Source organism: Gadus morhua, chromosome 9 (assembly GCF_902167405.1).
Source record: "Gadus morhua chromosome 9, gadMor3.0, whole genome shotgun sequence".
Taxonomy (NCBI): domain Eukaryota; kingdom Metazoa; phylum Chordata; class Actinopteri; order Gadiformes; family Gadidae; genus Gadus; species Gadus morhua.
The window spans coordinates 16949631-16961900 of record NC_044056.1 but is presented as its reverse complement, the minus strand read 5'-3'; positions in this window follow the sequence as shown (position 1 = coordinate 16961900).

Here is a 12270-nt window from a genome sequence, read left to right as displayed (position 1 = left end):
CTTGCTGTGGCAGGCAAGGTCTGGCCAAGGTGATGCTTCGAAGGCTCATAAATAACATCACAGGGTCAATGCTACCCTGTGCTGGTTTAGAAAGAACAGGAGCACAGTCGACATGGTCTTCACAACTCGGCAACTCCAAGAAAAGTGCAGGGAGCAACATAAAGACCTGTTCATGGTTTTTGTCGACCTCTCCAAAGCCTTTGACACTGTAAAGAGAGATCTCTTGTGGGATTTCCTAATGCGGATTGGTTGCCCCATCAAGTTCGTCAACATCCTCTGTTAAAAAGCACCAATGCTTTTTAACATCTTGCTCTTGTGCGTCACCAAGCTTCTCCACAAGGGGATTGAAGAAAACAGTGGGGTGACAGTAGAGTATAGGCTGGATAGTAACCTCTTTAACATCAGGAGGCTGAAGGCAAAAACCAAACTGCATAGAGTAAGGATACTTGAGATTCAGTATGCAGATGATTGTGCTCTTGTATCTCACTCTCCACAAGGCCTCCAGTCTGTTCTAGACGCAGCAGTTAGGGCAAACAGCAGGATGGGGTTTGACCATCAACACAGCCAAAACAGAGGTAATCTGCCAATGGCGTACCAACATCCCACCCACACCCCCCGTCTTCACTGTAGCAGGGGAAAAACTGTCAGTTGTTGCACTGTCTATGCTGTTATCTGAAGACAACAGCATAAACAGTGAGGTCCAAAACAGATTAAATCAAGCATCAGCTGCGTATGGGAGACTCAACGCCAGGTTTTCCAGAACAAGAACCTTAATTTAAACACAATAAATCAGTCTACACCAAGCAATCTGCATCGCCACCCTCCTCTACAGCTGTAAAGCCTGGGTTACTTACAGCCGCCACATCAAGCCCCTGGAAAAGTTTAACATCCGCTGTCTGCAGCACATCCTAGGAATCACTTGGCGTGACCGAGTGCCGCACACTGAGTTCCTTGGGAGGACAGGCTGCAAAAGTATTGAGGCCACAATCACTCGGCACCAACTGCTTTGGCTGGGGCATGTCACAAGGATGCCCTACAACCGTCTGCCCCGCAGATTGTTATATGGCCAGCTACACCAAGGTTAGCGCTCTACTGGAGGTCCGAAGAAACGATTTAAAGACCAGATGAATGTGGCGCTTCAAAAGTGCAAAATAAAACCTGGAGACCTGGAGAATTTGGCTGCTGACCGCAACACATGGCGGCAGCTGTGTCTAGATGGGACCAATACACTGGAGGAAGAAAGGACTGCCAGAAGACATTAAAGAAGGCTCAGGAGAAACACACCCACACCTATGACTGCCAGCAACACCAATACCGTGTATACATGCCCCAGCTGCAACAGAGCCTGTGGATCCAGGATTGGGCTATTTAGCCATCAGAGAACTCACCGGTAAAAGACAAAGATGGATGTCATCATCGGACAACTGCTGCTGTGTAGTGTGGCTGCCCATAAAATATATTAGGATCCTGAGACTCCTCCATGACAACAAGTCAGCAGCAGTCCTCTGCAATGGCTCTGAGACTGAACCTTTAAGGTTGAAACTGGAGTCTGCATTATTTCCCCCGCCCTCTTCACAGTCTTTATAGCAGCCATCCTCCACCTCATTGGTAACAATCGACCCACCGGTGTCAAGTTTTTCTTCGAACATATCGCAATTTGTTCTGCATTGTCATCTGCAATATGCAGATGACAATGCTATTGTGGCCCACACAGAAGAAGATCTACAGATCACATTGATTTTTTTGCTAGGGCTTACAAGCTCCTTGGACTGATCCTGAGTATAAAAAAGACCCAGGTTCTCCATCCAGCCCCCATCAGACACCTTTGCACCTCCGCCGACAATAACAATTGCAAATGAATGCCTTGTGAATGTGGACCACTTTCCATATCTGGGTAGCCACCTCTCCTCAAAATCAGACATTGAAAGTGAAACACAACATTGAATCTGCTGTGCAAGTGGAACTTTTGCAAAGCTCTGCAAAAGGGTCTTTGAGAATCAAGATCTGGGACTTGTTTATAAAGCAGTCACCCTTCCCGCACTCCTCTATGGCACAGAGAGATGGACAACCTACAGCAGGCATCTAAGAGCTTTGGAGTCCTACCATCAGAGACCCCTCAGGAAAATCCTGCGTGTCATCAGGGAAGAGGAGCGGACAAACATCAGCATCCTGGATGATGCAAACATACACAGCATCACCACCACTATCACAAAGCATCAGCTGTGACGGACAGGCCACGTCATACAGATGCCTGATACTCGCCTCCCAAAGCAGGTACTCTACTCCAAGCTTTCGATTGGCCACGTGCACCTGGAGGCCAGAGAAAGCGCTACAAGGACACATTAACAGTTTAAACTGGGAGGACACTGCGCGACACAGATCTACCTGGAGAAACTGCCTGAAAGAAGGTGCCACTTTCCATGAGGACCAACTCCCACAGGCTGCAAAACTCAAGCAGCAGCAAAGGAAGGAGAGGTTCACCACCAAACAGGCCTCCCCAATCCCTCCCCCTGGCACCTCACATCCATGCCCACACTGCAATGGAGTATGCGGCTTCAGAATTGGCCTCCGAGTGATCGCCGATGATGATGATGATGGTGTGTGTGTGTGTGTGTGTATGTGTGTGTGTGTGTGTGTGTGTGTGCGTGTGTGTGTGTGTGTGTGTGTGTGTGTGTGTGTGTGAACCTTGGAGGAGAACTCATTATTGGCCTTGTTGTACTCGTCCACAGCGCTCTGCAGGACGGACAGACGCTGTTCAGACACACAGACAGTTAGCCTGTAGCCCCTGCAGCTAGTGCTAACCTAGCGGTGCCATGCCGTAATTCCGACGCCTCATTGTTCCGACGTCTCAATGTTCCGAAATATTACCCATTAGATCGACATGTCACTATTCCGACGGTTCAATGTTCCGAAAACGAAACCCATTGGTCCGAAGGTCCGTTAGTCCGACTTTTCGAAAAGGAGGCACATTAGGCCGACGGTTCAATATGCCGAATAGGAAAAATAGTTTTATACCTCGCTCGCTCCCTCTCCCTCTCTCTCTCAATCTCACTCTCACTCTCTCTCTGTCTCCAAAATACAACCTAGGCCTACATATCACGTTCACGATGAATTTTGGAGGGCAAAAAGACAACGCTTCACTTCATTTCGACACGGTGTTGCAGCACCATGGACAGAGAGCGGAGGTCTAATTCTCAACACGGGCACGAACACACACACACACACACACACACACACACACACACACACACACACACACACCACACACACACACACACACACACACACACAGAGTGAGAGTGAGAGAGAGAGGGAGCGAGCGAGGTATAAAACTCTTTTTCCTATTCGGCATATTGAACCGTCGGCCTAATGCGCCTCCTTTTTGAAAAGTCGGACTAACGGACCTTTGGACCAATGGGTTTCGTTTTCGGAACATTGAACCGTTCGGAATAGTGGCATGTCGATCTAATGGGAAATATTTCGGAACATTGAGACGTCGGAACAATGAGGCGTCGGAATTACGGGCAGGCCCCAACCTAGCAGCTTGCCTGTAGTCTCTGCAGCTAGCCCTAACCTAGTAGTTAGTTAGCCTATATCCTCTGTAGCTGATGATTTCAGATAATACTATGAAGAAGTGATGAGACAATACAGCAGAATTTTGAATGTGTTTTGTCATGTAGTATTGTTTTGCACAACCCATTACGTGTTTTCCCTAAGGCCATCAGGCTTCAGCAGAATTTTGATTGTGTAATGTTATGACACCCTCGCCCAGGCCTTCTATGTATTTCTTGCTTGACATGTCACAAGGGATTTCACTATTCAGAAGTACTTTGGGTTTTACTGTGTATAGGACAAATAAACACGTTGACCAATCCTTGGGGCAACAAAACGTATAATCTTTTGCTTGTAGGTATACGCATACGTATGATAATGCGATCCATCTTACTGCAGACATTGCATTCTATCACAAAGGTATTTAGTAAACCATTTTAAATCTATACTAACTGCAATGGATTACCTATTGTCCAGATTCAGTAATATAATTTTAGAATTTCAAAGCAACAGCAATGGTTCCGTGCAGTTTTCTAAAGCCGGATGGAAATTCTGATCAAATAAATTTGATTAATTTCATTTTTCAATTCCTTTTTCAAGCGCTTTGATAGGACAGTGTCATGTTATGAAACATAAGTCAAGGGGTCAATGATTCAATCAAGGCCTGCAGCTTTATAAGTGTCCAGCAGCTTTAGGTCTTTGTGGTCCTCCAGAAGGTTGTGTGACCAAAAAGAGCCATTGGCTAGGAGGTCGAGGGGTGGGGCGATGACGTCATGGTTTGCGGTTTCAGTCGGTTTCAGGCGTACACACGAATCCAAAACGAAACCGGGTAGATTTGAAACCACCTCCGAGGGTGGTTTCAGAAGTTTGCGGTTTCGGTCAGCGGATTCGCCGGCTTCGTGTGTACGGAAGGCCGAACCGTACAAGACCTTTGCGGTTTCGCCATGAAATCGGCTTCGTGTGAACGGGGCCTCAGACTGAACCTTTAAGGTTGAAACTGGAGTCTGCATTATTTCCCCCGCCCTCTTCACAGTCTTTATAGCAGCCATCCTCCACCTCATTGGTAACAATCGACCCACCGGTGTCAAGTTTTTCTTTCGAACATATCGCAATTTGTTCTGCATTGTCATCTGCAATATGCAGATGACAATGCTATTGTGGCCCACACAGAAGAAGATCTACAGATCACATTGATTTTTTGCTAGGGCTTACAAGCTCCTTGGACTGATCCTGAGTATAAAAAAGACCCAGGTTCTCCATCCAGCCCCATCAGACACCTTTGCACCTCCGCCGACAATAACAATTGCAAATGAATGCCTTGTGAATGTGGACCACTTTCCATATCTGGGTAGCCACCTCTCCTCAAAATCAGACATTGAAAGTGAAACACAACATTGAATCTGCTGTGCAAGTGGAACTTTTGCAAAGCTCTGCAAAAGGGTCTTTGAGAATCAAGATCTGGACTTGTTTATAAAGCAGTCACCCTTCCCGCACTCCTCTATGGCACAGAGAGATGGACAACCTACAGCAGGCATCTAAGAGCTTTGGAGTCCTACCATCAGAGACCCCTCAGGAAAATCCTGCGTGTCATCAGGGAAGAGGAGCGGACAAACATCAGCATCCTGGATTGATGCAAACATACACAGCATCACCACCACTATCACAAAGCATCAGCTGTGACGGACAGGCCACGTCATACAGATGCCTGATACTCGCCTCCCAAAGCAGGTACTCTACTCCAAGCTTTCGATTGGCCACGTGCACCTGGAGGCCAGAGAAAGCGCTACAAGGACACATTAACAGTTTAAACTGGGAGGACACTGCGCGACACAGATCTACCTGGAGAAACTGCCTGAAAGAAGGTGCCACTTTCCATGAGGACCAACTCCCACAGGCTGCAAAACTCAAGCAGCAGCAAAGGAAGGAGAGGTTCACCACCAAACAGGCCTCCCCAATCCCTCCCCCTGGCACCTCACATCCATGCCCACACTGCAATGGAGTATGCGGCTTCAGAATTGGCCTCCGAGTGATCGCCGATGATGATGATGATGGTGTGTGTGTGTGTGTGTGTATGTGTGTGTGTGTGTGTGTGTGTGTGCGTGTGTGTGTGTGTGTGTGTGTGTGTGTGTGTGTGTGAACCTTGGAGGAGAACTCATTATTGGCCTTGTTGTACTCGTCCACAGCGCTCTGCAGGACGGACAGACGCTGTTCAGACACACAGACAGTTAGCCTGTAGCCTCTGCAGCTAGTGCTAACCTAGCGGTGCCATGCCGTAATTCCGACGCCTCATTGTTCCGACGTCTCAATGTTCCGAAATATTTCCCATTAGATCGACATGTCACTATTCCGACGGTTCAATGTTCCGAAAACGAAACCCATTGGTCCGGAGGTCCGTTAGTCCGACTTTTCGAAAAGGAGGCACATTAGGTCGACGGTTCAATATGCCGAATAGGAAAAATAGTTTTATACCTCGCTCGCTTCCCTCTCCCTCTCTCTCTCAATCTCACTCTCACTCTCTCTCTGTCTCCAAAATACAACCTAGGCCTACATATCACGTTCACGATGAATTTTGGAGGGCAAAAAGACAACGCTTCACTTCATTTCGACACGGTGTTGCAGCACCATGGACAGAGAGCGGAGGTCTAATTCTCAACACGGGCACGAACACACACACACACACACACACACACACACACACACACACACACACACACACACACACACACACACACACACACACACACACACACACACACACACACACACACACACAGAGTGAGAGTGAGAGAGAGAGGGAGCGAGCGAGGTATAAAACTCTTTTTCCTATTCGGCATATTGAACCGTCGGCCTAATGCGCCTCCTTTTTGAAAAGTCGGACTAACGGACCTTTGGACCAATGGGTTTCGTTTTCGGAACATTGAACCGTCGGAATAGTGGCATGTCGATCTAATGGGAAATATTTCGGAACATTGAGACGTTGGAACAATGAGGCGTCGGAATTACGGGCAGGCCCCAACCTAGCAGCTTGCCTGTAGTCTCTGCAGCTAGCCCTAACCTAGTAGTTAGTTAGCCTATATCCTCTGTAGCTGATGATTTCAGATAATACTATGAAGAAGTGATGAGACAATACAGCAGAATTTTGAATGTGTTTTGTCATGTAGTATTGTTTTGCACAACCCATTACGTGTTTTCCCTAAGGCCATCAGGCTTCAGCAGAATTTTGATTGTGTAATGTTATGACACCCTCGCCCAGGCCTTCTATGTATTTCTTGCTTGACATGTCACAAGGGATTTCACTATTCAGAAGTACTTTGGGTTTTACTGTGTATAGGACAAATAAACACGTTGACTAATCCTTGGGGCAACAAAACGTATAATCTTTTGCTTGTAGGTATACGCATACGTATGATAATGCGATCCATCTTACTGCAGACATTGCATTCTATCACAAAGGTATTTAGTAAACCATTTTAAATCTATACTAACTGCAATGGATTACCTGTTGTCCAGATTCAGTAATATCATTTTAGAATTTCAAAGCAACAGCAATGGTACCGTGCAGTTTTCTAAAGCCGGATGGAAATTCTGATCAAATAAATTTGATTAATTTCATTTTTCAATTCCTTTTTCAAGCGCTTTGATAGGACAGTGTCATGTTATGAAACATAAGTCAAGGGGTCAATGATTCAATCAAGGCCTGCAGCTTTATAAGTGTCCAGCAGCTTTAGGTCTTTGTGGTCCTCCAGAAGGTTGTGTGACCAAAAAGAGCCATTGGCTAGGAGGTCGAGGGGTGGGGCGATGACGTCATGGTTTGCGGTTTCAGTCCAAAACGAAACCGGGTAGATTTGAAACCACCTCCGAGGGTGGTTTCAGAAGTTTGCGGTTTCGGTCAGCGGATTCGCCGGCTTCGTGTGTACGGAAGGCCGAACCGTACAAGACCTTTGCGGTTTCGCCATGAAATCGGCTTCGTGTGAACGGGGCCTCAGACTGAACCTTTAAGGTTGAAACTGGAGTCTGCATTATTTCCCCCGCCCTCTTCACAGTCTTTATAGCAGCCATCCTCCACCTCATTGGTAACAATCGACCCACCGGTGTCAAGTTTTTCTTTCGAACATATCGCAATTTGTTCTGCATTGTCATCTGCAATATGCAGATGACAATGCTATTGTGGCCCACACAGAAGAAGATCTACAGATCACATTGATTTTTTTTGCTAGGGCTTACAAGCTCCTTGGACTGATCCTGAGTATCAAAAAGACCCAGGTTCTCCATCCGGCCCCCATCAGACACCTTTGCACCTCCGCCGACAATAACAATTGCAAATGAATGCCTTGTGAATGTGGACCACTTTCCATATCTGGGTAGCCACCTCTCCTCAAAATCAGACATTGCAAGTGAAACACAACATTGAATCTGCTGTGCAAGTGGAACTTTTGCAAAGCTCTGCAAAAGGGTCTTTGAGAATCAAGATCTGGGACTTGTTTATAAAGCAGTCACCCTTCCCGCACTCCTCTATGGCACAGAGAGATGGACAACCTACAGCAGGCATCTAAGAGCTTTGGAGTCCTACCATCAGAGACCCCTCAGGAAAATCCTGCGTGTCATCAGGGAAGAGGAGCGGACAAACATCAGCATCCTGGATGATGCAAACATACACAGCATCACCACCACTATCACAAAGCATCAGCTGTGACGGACAGGCCACGTCATACAGATGCCTGATACTCGCCTCCCAAAGCAGGTACTCTACTCCAAGCTTTCGATTGGCCACGTGCACCTGGAGGCCAGAGAAAGTGCTACAAGGACACATTAACAGTTTAAACTGGGAGGACACTGCGCGACACAGATCTACCTGGAGAAACTGCCTGAAAGAAGGTGCCACTTTCCATGAGGACCAACTCCCACAGGCTGCAAAACTCAAGCAGCAGCAAAGGAAGGAGAGGTTCACCACCAAACAGGCCTCCCCAATCCCTCCCCCTGGCACCTCACATCCATGCCCACACTGCAATGGAGTATGCGGCTTCAGAATTGGCCTCCGAGTGATCGCCGATGATGATGATGATGGTGTGTGTGTGTGTGTGTGTGTGTGTGTGTGTGTGTGTGGACCTTGGAGGAGAACTCATTATTGGCCTTGTTGTACTCGTCCACAGCGCTCTGCAGGACGGACAGACGCTGTTCAGACACACAGACAGTTAGCCTGTAGCCTCTGCAGCTAGTGCTAACCTAGCGGTGCCATGCCGTAATTCCGACGCCTCATTGTTCCGACGTCTCAATGTTCGCAAATATTTCCCATTAGATCGACATGTCACTATTCCGACGGTTCAATGTTCCGAAAACGAAACCCATTGGTCCGAAGGTCCGTTAGTCCGACTTTTCGAAAAGGAGGCGCATTAGGCCGACGGTTCAATATGCCGAATAGGAAAAATAGTTTTATACCTCGCTCGCTCCCTCTCCCTCTCTCTCTCAATCCCACTCTCACTCTCTCTCTTTCTCCAAAATACAACCTAGGCCTACATATCACGTTCACGATGAATTTTGGAGGGCAAAAAGACAACGCTTCACTTCATTTCGACACGGTGTTGCAGCACCATGGACAGAGAGCGGAGGTCTAATTCTCAACACGGGCACGAACACACCACACACACACACACACACACACACACACACACACACCACACACACACACACACACACACACACACACACACACACACACACACACAGAGTGAGAGTGAGAGAGAGAGGGAGCGAGCGAGGTATAAAACTCTTTTTCCAATTCGGCATATTGAACCGTCGGCCTAATGCGCCTCCTTTTTGAAAAGTCGGACTGACGGACCTTTGGACCAATGGGTTTCGTTTTCGGAACATTGAACCGTCGGAATAGTGGCATGTCGATCTAATGGGAAATATTTCGGAACATTGAGACGTCGGAACAATGAGGCGTCGGAATTACGGGCAGGCCCCAACCTAGCAGCTTGCCTGTAGTCTCTGCAGCTAGCCCTAACCTAGTAGTTAGTTAGCCTATATCCTCTGTAGCTGATGATTTCAGATAATACTATGAAGAAGTGATGAGACAATACAGCAGAATTTTGAATGTGTTCTGCAATGTAGTATTGTTTTGCACAACCCATTACGTGTTTTCCCTAAGGCCATCAGGCTTCAGCAGAATTTTGAGTGTGTAATGTTATGACACCCTCGCCCAGGCCTTCTATGTATTTCCCGCTTGACATGTCACAAGGGATTTCACTATTCAGAAGTACTTTGGGTTTTACTGTGTATAGGACAAATAAACACGTTGACCAATCCTTGGGGCAACAAAACGTATAATCTTTTGCTTGTAGGTATACGCATACGTATGATAATGCCATCCATCTTACTGCAGACATTGCATTCTATCACAAAGGTATTTAGTAAACCATTTTAAATCTATACTAACTGCAATGGATTACCTGTTGTCCAGATTCAGTAATATAATTTTAGAATTTCAAAGCAACAGCAATGGTACCGTGCAGTTTTCTAAAGCCGGATGGAAATTCTGATCAAATAAATTTGATTAATTTCATTTTTCAATTCCTTTTTCAAGCGCTTTGATAGGACAGTGTCATGTTATGAAACATAAGTCAAGGGGTCAATGATTCAATCAAGGCCTGCAGCTTTATAAGTGTCCAGCAGCTTTAGGTCTTTGTGGTCCTCCAGAAGGTTGTGTGACCAAAACAGGCTTCCAGGTGAGATAAAATGCTTAGATGTCTAAGAAAAATATATATTAGATGACTTCAGATACTACTATGAAGAAATGATGCGACAATACAGCAGAACTTTGATTGCATTCTGTCATGTAGAATTGTTTTGCACAACCCATTATGTGATCAACATCAGCATTTTAGTCACTGACATGTGATACAATTCAAGCACAGGCAACCAGACTCACTTAGAGTTTTCCCCCAGGCCATCAGGCTTCAGCAGAATTTTGATTGTGTTGTGTTATTTAGAATTGTGTTGCAGCACGTTTTGAAGGTTTTGTAGAAAAGATCTTGCGATGCACCTGGACACATCTTCAGTGTTGTATCCTGGGTTCATCAGGTGTTTCGGGTCTGAAACAGACACCCTCGCCCAGGAGACCCAGGAGGGATTGATTAAGTCCCGGCTTGTGTCCAGGTAGCACTCAATTGTAATTACTTTATTCATTTTGATCCTTTCCCAATCTGAATTAACTTCCAAATTTGAGACCTTACCAAGCCTTTCTTGCTAAGCAGTATCCGCAGAGGTCGGTTTCACCCAACAATCCCTTTCTATTAGTGGCGGTATCTCAGAATAAAGTCACAAACCCAACACACATATATTGGAGAGAGTCTCCTGCTTCAAGTTCCTCGCTGTGTTTGTCAAAGATAACCTCACCTGGACCAGGCCGGTGGACTCTGCTGTCAAAACTGCCCGAAAGCGTGCTTAGTTCCTGAGGAGACTTAAGTGGTTTGGCATGTCCGGCAAAACCCTCAACAACTTTTACAGATGGATTATTGAGAGCATCCTTTCTACTGCATTACTGCCTGGTACGGCAGCTGCTGCAGAGCTGATTGTAAGGCCCTCCAAAGGGTGCTGGAGACAGTGGAGTGCATCATCATCCGGTCAGCTGGTTATGCCTAGGGTCTGGTCTAAGCAGGGTGGAATGGCATTCAGCCATTATGCTGTCCACTGTTGGAACCAACTACCAACCTAAATGAAATCTGTAACTTATTTAAAAAAAATAATTAAAAACCCATTTATTTTCTATTGCTTTTAATTAATCTTGTTTTGTTTTATTCTATTGTTACTTGAATATATATATTTATTATTATTTATATATTTCATTCATTCAATTTATTTATTTTTATTTTATTTATTTTAAAACACTTTGAATAACCACTGTGTATGATACTGTGCTATACAAATACATTTGACTTTTGACTTTGACCAAGCACTGATTTCGCCATGTAGTTTTGAGGCAGACCTCAGACGTTTTGGAAGTTTGTTCCAGATATGTAGTGCGTTCAAATTAAATTCTCCACCAGGCTTTGTTCCAACCCTGGGAACAGTGAGCAGATCAACTGATAACCTGAGAGCTAGTGGGTTTGTAACACAGAATAGATTAAAGTATTTGGCCCTAAACAATTTAGTGCTATGCAAACAACAAGTCATATCTTGATTATCTAGAAATCAGGAAACCAGTGCAATGACCTTAGAACTGGTGTTATGAGGACAGAAACATGAACACAATGGTTAGAGTGCAACTTTTAGTTGGTTATGGACTTGGCTTGAAATCTGGGGCTGCACTCTATAATAGTTATTCTACAGTCATTACAGTCACACAATCACACATTCTATGTTTCTCCATGTGGCTTCTCCAGCTCTACTTTTGTTCTTTCCTGACGGTTCAATTGATGGCAGCTGCCTCATCCCCACACTTGAAGGCAGACATTTGGAAGGTGGCATCCTTCTGCTGAAATTTAACTGGCAAGAAATCGAACTCTTATTAAAAGGGATATTTGACATGACTTTAAATATTTGCAAGATTGGTGAGCTCAACACATCAAGGTCACGTTGGACCCAAAGAGGAACAGGAATCAGATTTGGCTATTTTCCGCACAGGTGAAAGTTACCTTTTTGAGTCTAATTCTAGACAAAACAGGAATATTAGAGGACACAGCCATTGCCATATGATAAGCACCAGTCAAACCAGTCAAC